At 40.5% G+C, this 12,500-nt stretch overlaps 1 protein-coding gene across 1 annotated transcript in view; it reads right to left on the reverse strand.

The window, feature by feature from the left end:
• LOC137967608 (uncharacterized) overlaps nucleotides 1-12,500 on the reverse strand; it is a 201,806-nt gene that overhangs the window by 97,662 nt on the left and 91,644 nt on the right. The gene's annotated exons all lie outside the window — the stretch shown is intronic.

A 12,500-nucleotide genomic window follows, 5' to 3' on the forward strand; every position in this document is an offset into this window, starting at 1 on the left:
AACATCTTCAGTTTCCACGGCCTGCTCCCGTCTGACCTTGTAGCTTAGTCGGTAGAGCGGCGGAGATCTAACACGAAGGTCGTGGGTTCAATTCCCACCCTGGTCAGAGTTTTTCTCTGTCCTTGTGTGGGCCCATTTCATCAGTAGGGCTAACGCTCACATGGTTCATATGGGATAGAAATCTAGCACTTCACATTACCCTTTTTTCTGACAAACAGACAGCGGTATACCGCCAGTGACCGGATTCTAATGAAACCTCTGCTAGTCTGGCCTGAAGTTCTTGCTCTAACCGTTTATTTCCCTCGTTTTCTGCTTCATACTGATTTCTTTAGCAATTCCTCGTCAGCCAAAGGCTCATTAGCATAGGCCATTATATGTCGTCTGAGCTTTCACAACGTGAAGCATACAAGGCGCGTTCGTCTGCGTCATCTTCGTCTTCCACTTTAATGTCGAAATCATACTCAACTTGCCACTGAAACTTCTGAGCGGTTAACACTCTCTGAATCTGGGTCGCTAGATTCCACATCTCGTGTTTTTTTTCGAGTTTGGGTGCTTTTAAGCACACTACGCCGTTAAAATAACGTTAAAAAACTTTCCAAAAAGAGCTTCTCGGTCATTGCTTTGTAAGACACGGCAAAGCGACTCCTTTGATTAAGTCACGGGAAAGCTCGTCCCAGCTCCCACAAATAGTCGGTCATGGGGCAGAGGTGGTTCAACTTTAAACAACTGTAGAAGGGCGAGGATTTTATCGATCACAAAAAAACAAATTGCGGTTAGTTGCGCTTTTAAAATGATTAAAAAAACTTTCGCACGAATTGAGTCTGACACTTGGTCTCCGTTTATTAATAAAAAAACATTTTGCAAATGAGACAGTCAAATTTGTTCTTGCACTTTTTTAAGATGTTAAAATTCTTTGGTAAGATCATTGGGCACATAAGAATGTTTTCCAATAGAGGAAGACGCATTCTTGTGCTCGTCTACGCGTTGATGCAAATGCCGCCGCTTGTAACCAACATAACTGCATCACACAGGCCACATTTAAATTGATAAACAAGGGATAGTTGGTCGACAATAGACGGGTTGACTTTAGGCGGTTTCAGATGTTGTTTGATCTTGTGGCTGACAACGTGGGCTGGACGGTTTCTTGAATTTTCTGGCTCAGATTCAGCCGATATTGTAAGTGTCGACTCGGAGGCCTAGGAAGAGAAAACACTTGAGAGAACACACTAGTTTATTGGAAGAGGGAAAAGTGGAAGAGGGACTTGTGACCACGCATGACTACCTAATTTACACAAATAGAGAACAATGCATGTTACATCACAAACATTCCTACATAAGGTTCACACATGCTCAACATCCCCCTTTGTAAAATATATCAACACAGACTGTAATAAAACTAAAGAAACAGAACGAAATAAATAAATAAATAAGCACACACTGAAAGAAAACGAACGAAACTAATTACACTAAAAACAATTCTTGGTTATCAATCATAATAGTTAATATCTAATTTAGTCCAAGAATAGAACTTAAACGAGCTTCTCCAATCAAGTAACAAAATCTTGATATCTGGTATTTGGTCTTGAGATCCGCCCAGACCTAGTGACAACAAGTGGTCTTTGAGCATTGGCACGCGAGAGGCAACGGGAAGCAGAAACATTTCCCGTAGACGTTTATCATGGTTATTTAACTGGAGTCTCGGGTCTGACAGGGGTCCTTACAGAAGAATGCTGAGGGACTGGAGACTTGGCCGGTGTCACGGGTGGAGACTCAGCAGGGGAGAAAGGAGAAGCACTCTGGTTAGCTGCTGCCGGGAAGGCGGGAACATTCTGATTGGTTGCTTCAGGAGGAGCAGGAACATGTTCTGGAACAGCCGGCAGATGTCTGCGGTTTCTGCGGTACTCTCTCTCTCTCTCTCTCTCTCCAACATTCACAATGTAGGACCGCGGGTCTGCATTAGGTTGTTTCACAATAACAACCTTCTCATAGCCTTTTCTGGTGTGAAGTCTCACAACCTGCTGAGAATTAAGAGGTGGAAGGGTTTGGCGCCACGATTGTAAGAGGCCTTTTGCTGTATACGCTTGGATTTGAGGCTTGAGAAAACATGTTTGTTGTTGAGGGCCCTGGGAGCAAGGAGCTTCTTAGCAACTGGGAGAAGGACCTGGTGCAGCGCAATATCAAACGCTGCACAGGGAAACTAAGAACTTGATCTCGTGGTCGTGGAACATTCCTGAGATTAAGAAAGCCAAGCAGAGGATCTGAACCATCCTTCTTGCATTTGTCGAGCAGGTTCATGGCATGCTTCACTGCATTCTCAACCAGGCCATTGGACTGTGGGAAGAGAGGGCTACTGGTGACATGATGGAAATTCCATTCTTCAGCAAAGCTTCTAAATTCTTTACTAAAAAATTGTGGGCTTTTGTCGGTCAGCAACCTGACGCTTCATCTTCTGAATAACAGTTTTGGCAGAGAAAGCGTGGAGAGAATTCATCTCGAACCAGCCGAAATAAGAGTCAACCAGAATTAAGTATTGCGTTGATTAGCAATCAAATATATCAGCACTGACAAGGGACCACGAAAGCACCGGAACAGGGAGGACCAGATGCGGCTCTTTCTGCTGGTGTGATTTTTCACTGTTGCAATGTTGACACGAGGCTAACGTACAATCAATTTCCAGCATCATGGAGGGCCAGTACTTATCCTTTGCTCTTCTCTTGGTAGCATCTGTCCCTGGATGCCCTTTGTGGAGAAGATGGATGTATTCTTTGTGCAAGGAATTTGGAACCACACCTCTGAGGCCTTTCAGAATCACTCCATTGTCAACAATCAGCTCATCTCTTATAGGGAAGTAGACTTTAACATCTGGGGTTACACTCTTGAGCTTTGACGGCCAGCCATTTGCAATGAAATGAGCCACTTTTTGCATAATGGGATCTGCAAGAGTGTGGCTCTAGAGCTCGGCCATGAGTAAGGGAGAGATCGACGAGAAAGATAACACTTCAAGCTGATCGTCATCCTCTACACCAAGTTCTTCAGTATTGCAGGCTCTTGACAATACATCCGCTACATGAAGCTCCGTTCCTCTTCTGTAAATGAACTTCAAATTGTACCTGTGAAGCTGTAACAGCATACGTTGAAGACAGGCAGGTGCAGTATGACGAGGCTTGTTTACAATTGCCGTAATAGGCTTGTGGTCAGTTTCAATGATGGCTTCTCGACCATAAATGAAATCGTGAAATTTCTGGCATGTAAATGTCGCAGCGAGCAGTTCTTTCTCGACCTGCGCGTAACGAGATTCGTCGTCTGTGAGAGCGCGGGAGGCATAGGCCACAGGGTTCCCATACTGAAGGTATACAGCACCAAGGCCACTGTTAGAGGCATCGACAGACAGCGTAACAGGCTTTAAGGGGTTGAAGTTCTTAAGGACTGGTGCTTAAGAGTTGTCAGATTTCAGAGCTACAAAAGCTTGTTGCTGAGGGTCCTCCCAAGTCCAGTGTATATGTCATTCCGAAGCAATTGGCGTAGTGGCGCAGTCTTCTCACTGAGATTGCTGATGAACTTGTGAAGATAGTTGATCATTAAGAATAAAACGCAAACAGCGGTTACAAACATTTGCTTGAACTGCACAACTTTTATAAACTTAACGTTTCGTATGTTACAACATACATCATCAGAAGTGATTACTATTCAGTTACGGATAAATTTAAATTCAAAAATACAACTGTACGGACTGGGAACTAACGAAATTGATTGACATAAAACGACAAAAAATATGCTAATAATAGAGATAAAGTTTCTGACTGCCAACGTTTTCATTTAAGGCTGGCTTTAAAACACGGATAAACAAAGACTCTTCAATTTTACAATGCATAACTGATCTACCAGTTGCTAATATTTCAAACTGATCCCACTTAATTCTATGGTGGTTAAGAAAACATGAACAGCAATTGCAGATTCGTGACAATTTGTAGTCAGGGCTTTAAAATGTTCTGTTTTTCTGTCACGTAATCGGCGTTTCGTTTTCCCTATACAGAAATCATTGCAATCCCAGCTGTTTGCTCTGTACACTACTTTTGACCTAAGCGAAGGAGCTACTAGTTTTAATAATCTTTGTAAGGGAAAAAAGACTTAATTCTTCGGGTGTTCTGAAAACTATTTTGAGGTTGAAAATACCATAGAATTTGTTTATACAAGACCTCAGCTGTTTTGTCAGGTGTTTGCTGTTATGACCTAAGAAAGGTAGAACGATAAGAACTTCTTTTCTCCTAACTGTTTGTACAAGATCTTTTGGTGTATTTTGAGGATTCTAAATGACATCATTCATACCATATTTAAAAGTTCCTATAGGGTAACCATTAAGTAACAAGATCCTCTTGAGGTCATCTAAGGTAAACTGTAACAATCGGGGTGACGAACAAATTCTAATGCAGCAATAAGCCAAAGTGCGGACTAGGTTTATTTTGTATTTACGCGGAGTAAAAGAGTAACATACGAAACATACGAGACGTTAAGTTTATAAAACGGTTATGACGTTCAAGCAAATGTTTGTAACCGCTGTTTACATTTTATTCTTATTGAAACTAAAATAGCCCAAGTCAAAGAATTTATATAGTTGATCATGCCAAGAAATCGGTGTAGTGCCTCAGGGCTGTCAGGAGGTGGTATTTCTTTTATGGCTTTGACCTTAGCTTCATCAGGCTTGAGACCCTCCTTTGTGAAAAGGTGCCCCAACATAGGGTACTTCATGGAGGCGGAACTTGCATTCCTTTGGAGTTGGCTTTAATTTGACTTCACGCCGACTCTGTAAAACTTTCCTAGGAGTTACATCATGTTCCACAGTTCCTTCTCCCCATACCAATAGCTCATCCACGACGATAGCACAGGGATACCCAGCAAACAGCTCAATGGTAAAATTTGGAGAAAAAAATCAATGTTAGAAAATTTTCGTGCGAACGTCCTTAAAGAATCCGCGAGACCAAGCAGAGGTGTTACTGCTCTGTGAACAACGTGAAATTCCAAGTTGCGTTTCGCACACTTCAAATGGCAGTCGAAACATGTAGTACCGAGTGTGGATAACGTATCACCACCATAAGCAACCAATTGTACCGCCTTTGACTGATTTATTTCCATGGCTGAGCTTTGTAAATAAATCCAACATTGCATTTAGAATCAGTGTCAATTCTCAGCTCCACTCGTTTGCCATTAATTTCCATCGTGCAGAAAATTTCACGCTTACGTCTCGACTCGGTAACAGCGTCAATACCATACAAATCATCTTCGCCTTGATCATTAGGAAGCTCGGGGAAGATTTCGTTGACTACGTCAAATTACTGCGATTTGACCGTAGTCCACGAGGGCCTCAACGGGTACTTGCTTTGGTTTGGTTTTCCGCAATGAAGAAATTTTCTATCGAACGGGGGGCCAGATTTCTGCTTTGCTGGATGATCTCCGCAACAATTCTTGAATTTACGGACGTCAGGCTTCGATGCTTCTTTCGATGAGAAAACCTTTTCTCCTCTGCCAACGCTGTGGACTTCATCTTTGTAAACGCTCGAGCTAGAGCTTGGTGTTGTCTCTGTCGGAAAATTCGTTAACGGCACTGATTTCATTGGCGCGTTCGAGTGTGAGCTCTCTCTTTTTTCAAAAGCTGCTTCCTGACGAACGAAGAAGCAACGCGGAACTATTTTGTTACAGACAAGCTCGTCCTTTAGAGTGCCGTACTGGTTGCTAGAATAGGCCATTTTACAGTTGTTTGCTCAGTGACCTAGCCTATGAATGGCTGCGAAGCTGCTGGTGACGTTGTATTCATACAGACCTCATTTCTTTTATCATGTAAATGGTGTTATTGTGATTGTAATTAGTCTGCATTAACATTAGAAAAGCACAAATCAAAGGTTTGTATCAAAGCAGGGTCACCGACAGCCTCGCTTCCATTCTTAGGCCAGGTAACTTAGGTACAACTGTAAAATGATCTATCCTCAGATAAGCTACAAAGGACTGAAACTGCTCGTCTTACATCTGCGTTCTTGTGTTGAATTTGTGCCTTTGCATAACAACGTTCCCACGAGGGGCACAAATTTCAGCGAATTTTCTTTTCAATACGGCGATACTCTCGCCAGATTCAGCCGGTACACGAATAGAGCCATCCAAATTAAGAACGGCGGACGCGTAGACAAATCATTTCTCTTTAATTTCTTGATAGCTTTTCTTCCCGCTAAATTTAAGAAGGTGTACTCTTTCGTCTTTCCATTCTTATCTCCGTGTGTGGCAGCGATAAATATTTCCCTTTAATTCTTGCACAGAAATTTTCCAATTCGTCGCGACGTTGCCCTCGAAGCTAAGCGGCTCGGGTTTGCAAAGTCCGTCTGCCATGTTGAAGACCAGAAAGACATAGCTAATGTATCAGGGAAACCGGGAAATGTAGTACTTTACTTCTGACACTGTGTCGATTCGGAGGAAGAGAAAACACTTCAGAGAACACACTAGTTTATTGGATCCAAAGTGGAAGAGGGACTAGTGACCACGAATGGCTACCTTATTTATACGAATAGAAAACAATACATGATACATGACGAACATTCCTACATAAGGTGTTCACATACCTACAGAAAGAGCGCAACTCAAAGATCTGAGCCAGAAAATTCAAGTGACCTAGCTTCCAGCCCACGTTTGTCAGCCACAAGATCAAATAACATCTGAAACCGTCTGAAGTCAAGCTGTCTATTGTCGACCAACTATCTCTTGTTTATCAATTTAAATGTGACCTGTGTGATGCAGTTTATGTTGGTTACACGCGGCGGCATTTGCATCAACGCGTAGACGAGCACAAGAATGCGTCTTCCTCTATTGGAAAACATTTCCGTGTGAAACGTTCTTATGTGCAAAAATGATCTTAGCAAGAATTTTACCATCTTGAAAAAGTGCAAGAACAAGTTTGACTGCCTCATTTACTTATTTTTTTTTTAATGAACTGAGACCAAGTCTCCATGTACAGTCAGACTCAATTTGTGCGAAAGTTTTTTACATTTTGAATTATGTTATTCTTGCATGTTTTTTAACACCCCTTTTTTACATTTTCATACTTTACATACTTTTACTTCTTTGTTTTATATTTGTACTTATGCAAAAAATTTTATGTCACTTTTGGCTTGATACTGTCCGAGATTCGGTCGAAACGTCGCGCGCTTTTACCGTTAGTTTTTACTTCAAATAATAGGTGCCGTGGCTCCTTAAAGATTTTGCCAAGTAGGGGTTGACATTTTCTGAGTAAAACTTGTTCCAGGTTCGACACTGATGTCTGGTGTTGTGTTACAGAAAGCTTTTGTTTTTGTTTTGGTATTTCCTTTAAGCACGGAGTCCCTCTTTGAAATTTTGATTTCTGATAGTAGTTTTTCTACCAAATTGTGTTGGCAACCTCTATCCCGCAAATATATTTTTAAATTTTCAAATGTTTTCCTTGAAAGTACGTTTTGAGGATTCATAGAGCTTCACCTTTTATTGCTTGGTGGGTGACAAGAGGTGAAATCCGTATATTGGAAGGTCTCTGTTGGTTTAACATGTGGTTCTTTATCCTTGCATCTCGTTCCTTTGTATACTATTGTGTCTAGAAACACAGTTTCAGTGGCAGATATTTCTGCCGTGAATTTAATCGCAGGGTGATGTTAATTTGCTTGTTCGATGGAAGTCGCTATGTCCGGTTTACTCATGTCTCACAGGGAAAAGACATAGTCAATGTAGTGTTTCCAAACTATAGGTTTTGAGACGGCTTTGCTTACAATTTCTGTTTCAATTTTAGCCATTTATAAATAATTGGCAAAAAAAAAAAAGAAAAAACACTGTCTTGGTTCTCGTGGTTTGCCTTGTAGGCGGCAGCTTCTTCTTGAGTTGCGAGTGGCTCTAAATCTTCGTCATGGGGTACGAAACTGGCCTCACTTTCCTCGAAAATCGCACTACTCCTGTCTGAACTCAACTCCGAACCGTCCTCTGACGAAAAAGACGAAGAACTTGAAGAATTAAACATTTCTTGTTACTCTGTTTACTAAAAACCATGCAGAAAGACTTCGCTGGATGATGAGATGAAGTCAAGGAGGGAACGTCACTTGACAAAATTGTGGCCTCAGGTACTTGTCGTTCGAGTAATGGCGGACAAAATTTGTACACTTTTGGGCAGCGTTTGCAGATGTAAATCATCGTCAGGTTAGCTGTGGACACCTTTTTTTTTGTCAACTTTAGGGTCTAGTCTTTAACTAAGGGTGAAAAAATCGAGTAAAAAAACTCATTGATTTTCGTCGCATAAGCACTTTAATTAAATCGTAAAGGGTGAAGAAAATTTATCTTTTATAGACCGAATGCATAAATGGCGGCCAAAAAACAACATTAAAAGCAAGGTGACACACGCTAACACCAACCCGGTGTGGCCAACACATCACGCATGCGCACAACCATTTCACCTGGTCAATTAGCAGCCATGGACAGCTGTTTCGGCCTTTTGGGCCTCATCAGCATGGCGTAGCTAACATACCTGGCGGGTGTGTTTAGCACCCCTCTAAGTGGCAGCTTCACATTCCATACATGTGGTAAGCTGGGTTGGGAACAGCAAAACTGTTCTCCCACGGCAAGCGTGTGGGACACACCGGGTTGGTGTTAGCGTGTGTCACCTTGCTTTTATTGTTGCGGCCAAAAAAACATTCTTTTGTTTAGGTGCTAATTAGCCTCACAAGCCTCGTTTGCATGGACAAAATACAAAAGAGTCTCAGCACATAAACAAAAGAATACATTTTTGGCCTCCATTTATGCATTCGGTCAATTAAAGGCTGTGTAAAAGTGATACAAACTTCTCCTGACGAAGAATTTTTCTTTTAATATAATGGCCTGTACCACAGTAGTGTAAATCGCTCATATACGGCTGCACGTCATTTACATAAAACTTGCATATTGGAAATAGAGAGTTTGTATGAGAATGGCACCTTATTAAAAATGACGGATTTAACGATGAAATGATATATGAAATGGATCATATATGAACTGCGGATATGAAATAAAGTGAACCTATGATCTTCGCAGTTATGAACACAATTTTTGCAATTGCGTAGTGAAGCTCAGTTGGTTAGAGCGTCGCACCGGTATCGCAAGGTCACAGGCTCAAACCCCGTTGAAGTCCTGAACGCAATTGCAAAAATTGCGTTCACAACTGCGAAGATCATAGCTTCACTTAAAGGAGAAGTTTTCTCCAAAATAGTTTCCATTGTAGAGAATGCAACTCACGTTGTTGCATGTCAAGCATAGTTCAAGTTTCACTTCTCAGATTGAAGAAACACTTTTTTTAGAAATGACAGATCACTATGCTGGGGAATGAAACCACTCTTTTGGTATTCACTGGTTCTGTAACCCAGCTCACGGCAAAATTCTTCAAAAAAACTCAGCAGCATACTGCCGCTTTCCTTTCTGAAAATCTGAGTTGATGCTTGGAAGCATGCAGATAAGTGAGTTGGGATGAACTAACCCAGGAGCAGTCTTGTAGGCACGGATTTTGTACTGTACACTATGCAGGGCTTTCCTGTGGATCATTGTTTATTTTTGTGAGGTACTTATGAGGCAATATAATTTGCCTTGTCATAATTATGTCATTTGATTGGTTGTTGGAAGCATTTTTGACAATAAAAAAAAGCCGCCAAAAATTAAGCATGTCTAAATGTGTCGAAAAAGACAGGTAAAACATGTCCACCAAAGTATGCATTAATTGCAGAGTTTACCAACTGAAGTTGGCTTTTATTGCTAAGGGGACTGGTCTCACAAAGGTGGTTTTTCTTTTTTTGCAAAGAACACTTATATTCTTGGACAATCAACGTGCAATTGTTCTTGGACAATCAACAAATTGTTGTGAATCCAAACCTACATGTATGCATTCAGTAATTTTAAGTCATGGACATCCATTATTATAATACATGTAGGTAGTTCTTTTGCACATATACATGGAAGGTTAGCTAAGTCAATCTTTATTTATTTATTTATTTATTTATTTGCACATTCGTCATGTACACTGTATATAATGATAAAGAGATGACATAATAGAGCGTTTTCACAGGGCGTCACAGCGGCCATGTAAAGAAATGACAGCCATGCTAGTGTACCAAGCTAATCCTCATGGAATTGAACTCTGTTTTCATTCAAATACCTTCTTTTGTTTCAGTAATCCAATATGGCTTCTGGTCATGTTAGTGAAAACACTCTTTATAAAATTATATACATCTTTTAAAAAATGGGAAAAAAATGGTAACAAGTACTACAAAAAACAAGGTGAACAGGGGCCAAAACAATCAATTCAGTTCAATTCTTTGCTTATTTTTACATTGCACACTGTAAGCACTGAGTAAATGAGTTTTCATTACAAGTTAATGACCTTGATGCGTCTAATTTTTAATGCTTCCTTGAAACAAAGTAGGGGATTTTAGGTAAATTTTTATGCCCAAAAATGGAAATAAGCTCAATTGAGCAGCGGTTCAAAAAAAAATAAATGGTATCCTCTCCCTGCTTTGTGATGAAGAGACAGGTCAGCTACATTAATTCCAAATAAGGAAATTTAAAACTATAAAAAGTCAAGAGCTTGAAACCAGAATTAGACGCATCAAGGTTATCACCTTCTTGTTTCCATGATAACCAATAATGTGTTACTTTGGAAAAGTTATTATAACTGCACTCTGAATGTCTAAGCCGAGACATTTGTGATCTTGAAGTATGATTGTGCAAACCCTTCACTTTCAAGGATTGAGGACTCAAATATTCTGGGATTACAAAGAGTAAAACCTGTAAATTCCACTGTGTAAAAGCATTCATCTTCACATTAATGAACCTATATCCAAAGATCAAGTTAAGACTATTTACCATCAAAACTGCAGGACTGAATGTACATGTCTGTGGCGTTAACTTTATACAGTGGATAACCTTTCCTAAACAGGCACAACCACTATGACTTTAGTTTGTAGTAGCTTATGTGACAGACTGAGGAGATTATCGGACAATAATTATAATGACAAAGTCATCTCCCATACAGATCACACTTGAATATGGCTACAATATCATGATTATACAAGTGTGTGGAAAATATTCTTATTCACTACTTGCACAATCCCATATGTAATGCAATACATTTTGAGGGGTTCTTTACATTAAAAACAATATTAGTTTTTTACTCTTGGGACTGTATCATGCTTCAGTGTTTAAAAGCAAATAACCCCCCTTCCCCCCCCCCACCCCCCCCCCCCAAAAAAAAAACCTATTACATTATGGGATTGTGCAAGTAGTGAATTACTGGTTGTTTACCATTTACCAAAAAAATCTGGAAATTTCGGTTGGAATGTAAATGGTAAGCCTGTTTTGGTCTTCCCAAAGGAAAATGTTCTGGATAAAATGGGATTTCTTGAAAGGTAGTCTAAAATTCCCAAACGAAAAACTTGTTTACCATTTGGATTCCCCCATAACTTCTCCTCCCTCCAGACTCTCTCAGTAAACTTGAACAAATTTTGTGAATGGTACACGCCAATCCCAACTAAATTTCCCATTCAAGAGTTTTTGCTTACCACTTGAACAAACCTAGTAGCAACCCGTTTCTGCTTGTAAATGGTAAACAACCACTATTATTTATCCACGTAGTCCATTACTGAGTTCCATTGACATGACACAAGTAAAGAAAAGAAAACTAGGGTAGTAGAGTGGTGGTGAAACACGAAAGCTCACCTGCTTTTTTTAGCCAAACATTTCTCCCTATTATGCTGAATATCTTAATTAAAGACCCTTTGGAAATCTTTCTATTGAAAGCACTGCTTGTAAAACACTATTTTCAAAGCAAGTATTGCTTAAATTTTGAATCCCATTCGGTGTCAAACAGTACACATACTGGATACGTTAATTGTTGTGAGTTAACTAAAAGGGAAACCGACTACACAGAAACTCGCTAACACAGTGACCGGCTAACAGTACTGATCAGCTCAGGAAGACCAAAGCCCGAAATTCCAGCCAAAAATTAAGGCAAGACACATGTCACCAAGTATAATTTCACTTCAAAGTGGTCCCAAATTATCTCTCGTGTTGCGAACAAATTTTGTCAATTTTGGGACAAGTTTCCCGTCGCCACATTCTTTACGTTTGTAGCCATAAAACAATGTCTATTGCTCTTGAAATACTTGCTTTATGGCACGTTTCACACTTTGACGCACAATTCTCCAGGATAATGCGGATCCAAATCAGGAGAGGCATTATTCTGTTCCTCGAAGAATGCACAAATAGCGCGGCCCGTCGCCATTTTTGTCACGTAACATTACTAGGGCCCAGGTCACGTCCGTGACGAAACGAGACAGTTACTAAGCTCCGTCCAAAAAGTGGCCCCCAAAAATGTTTTCGCTGATGACACCACGCGTACAGGGACCTACTCACATTTGCTCGAAGCAAAAGTGCCTAACCAATCCCACTCGAAATGTACTTACGGGACTGTTTACAAAGTCAAA

The sequence above is a fragment of the Montipora foliosa genome, chromosome 8 (genome assembly GCF_036669935.1).
Source record: "Montipora foliosa isolate CH-2021 chromosome 8, ASM3666993v2, whole genome shotgun sequence".
Lineage (NCBI taxonomy): Eukaryota > Metazoa > Cnidaria > Anthozoa > Scleractinia > Acroporidae > Montipora > Montipora foliosa.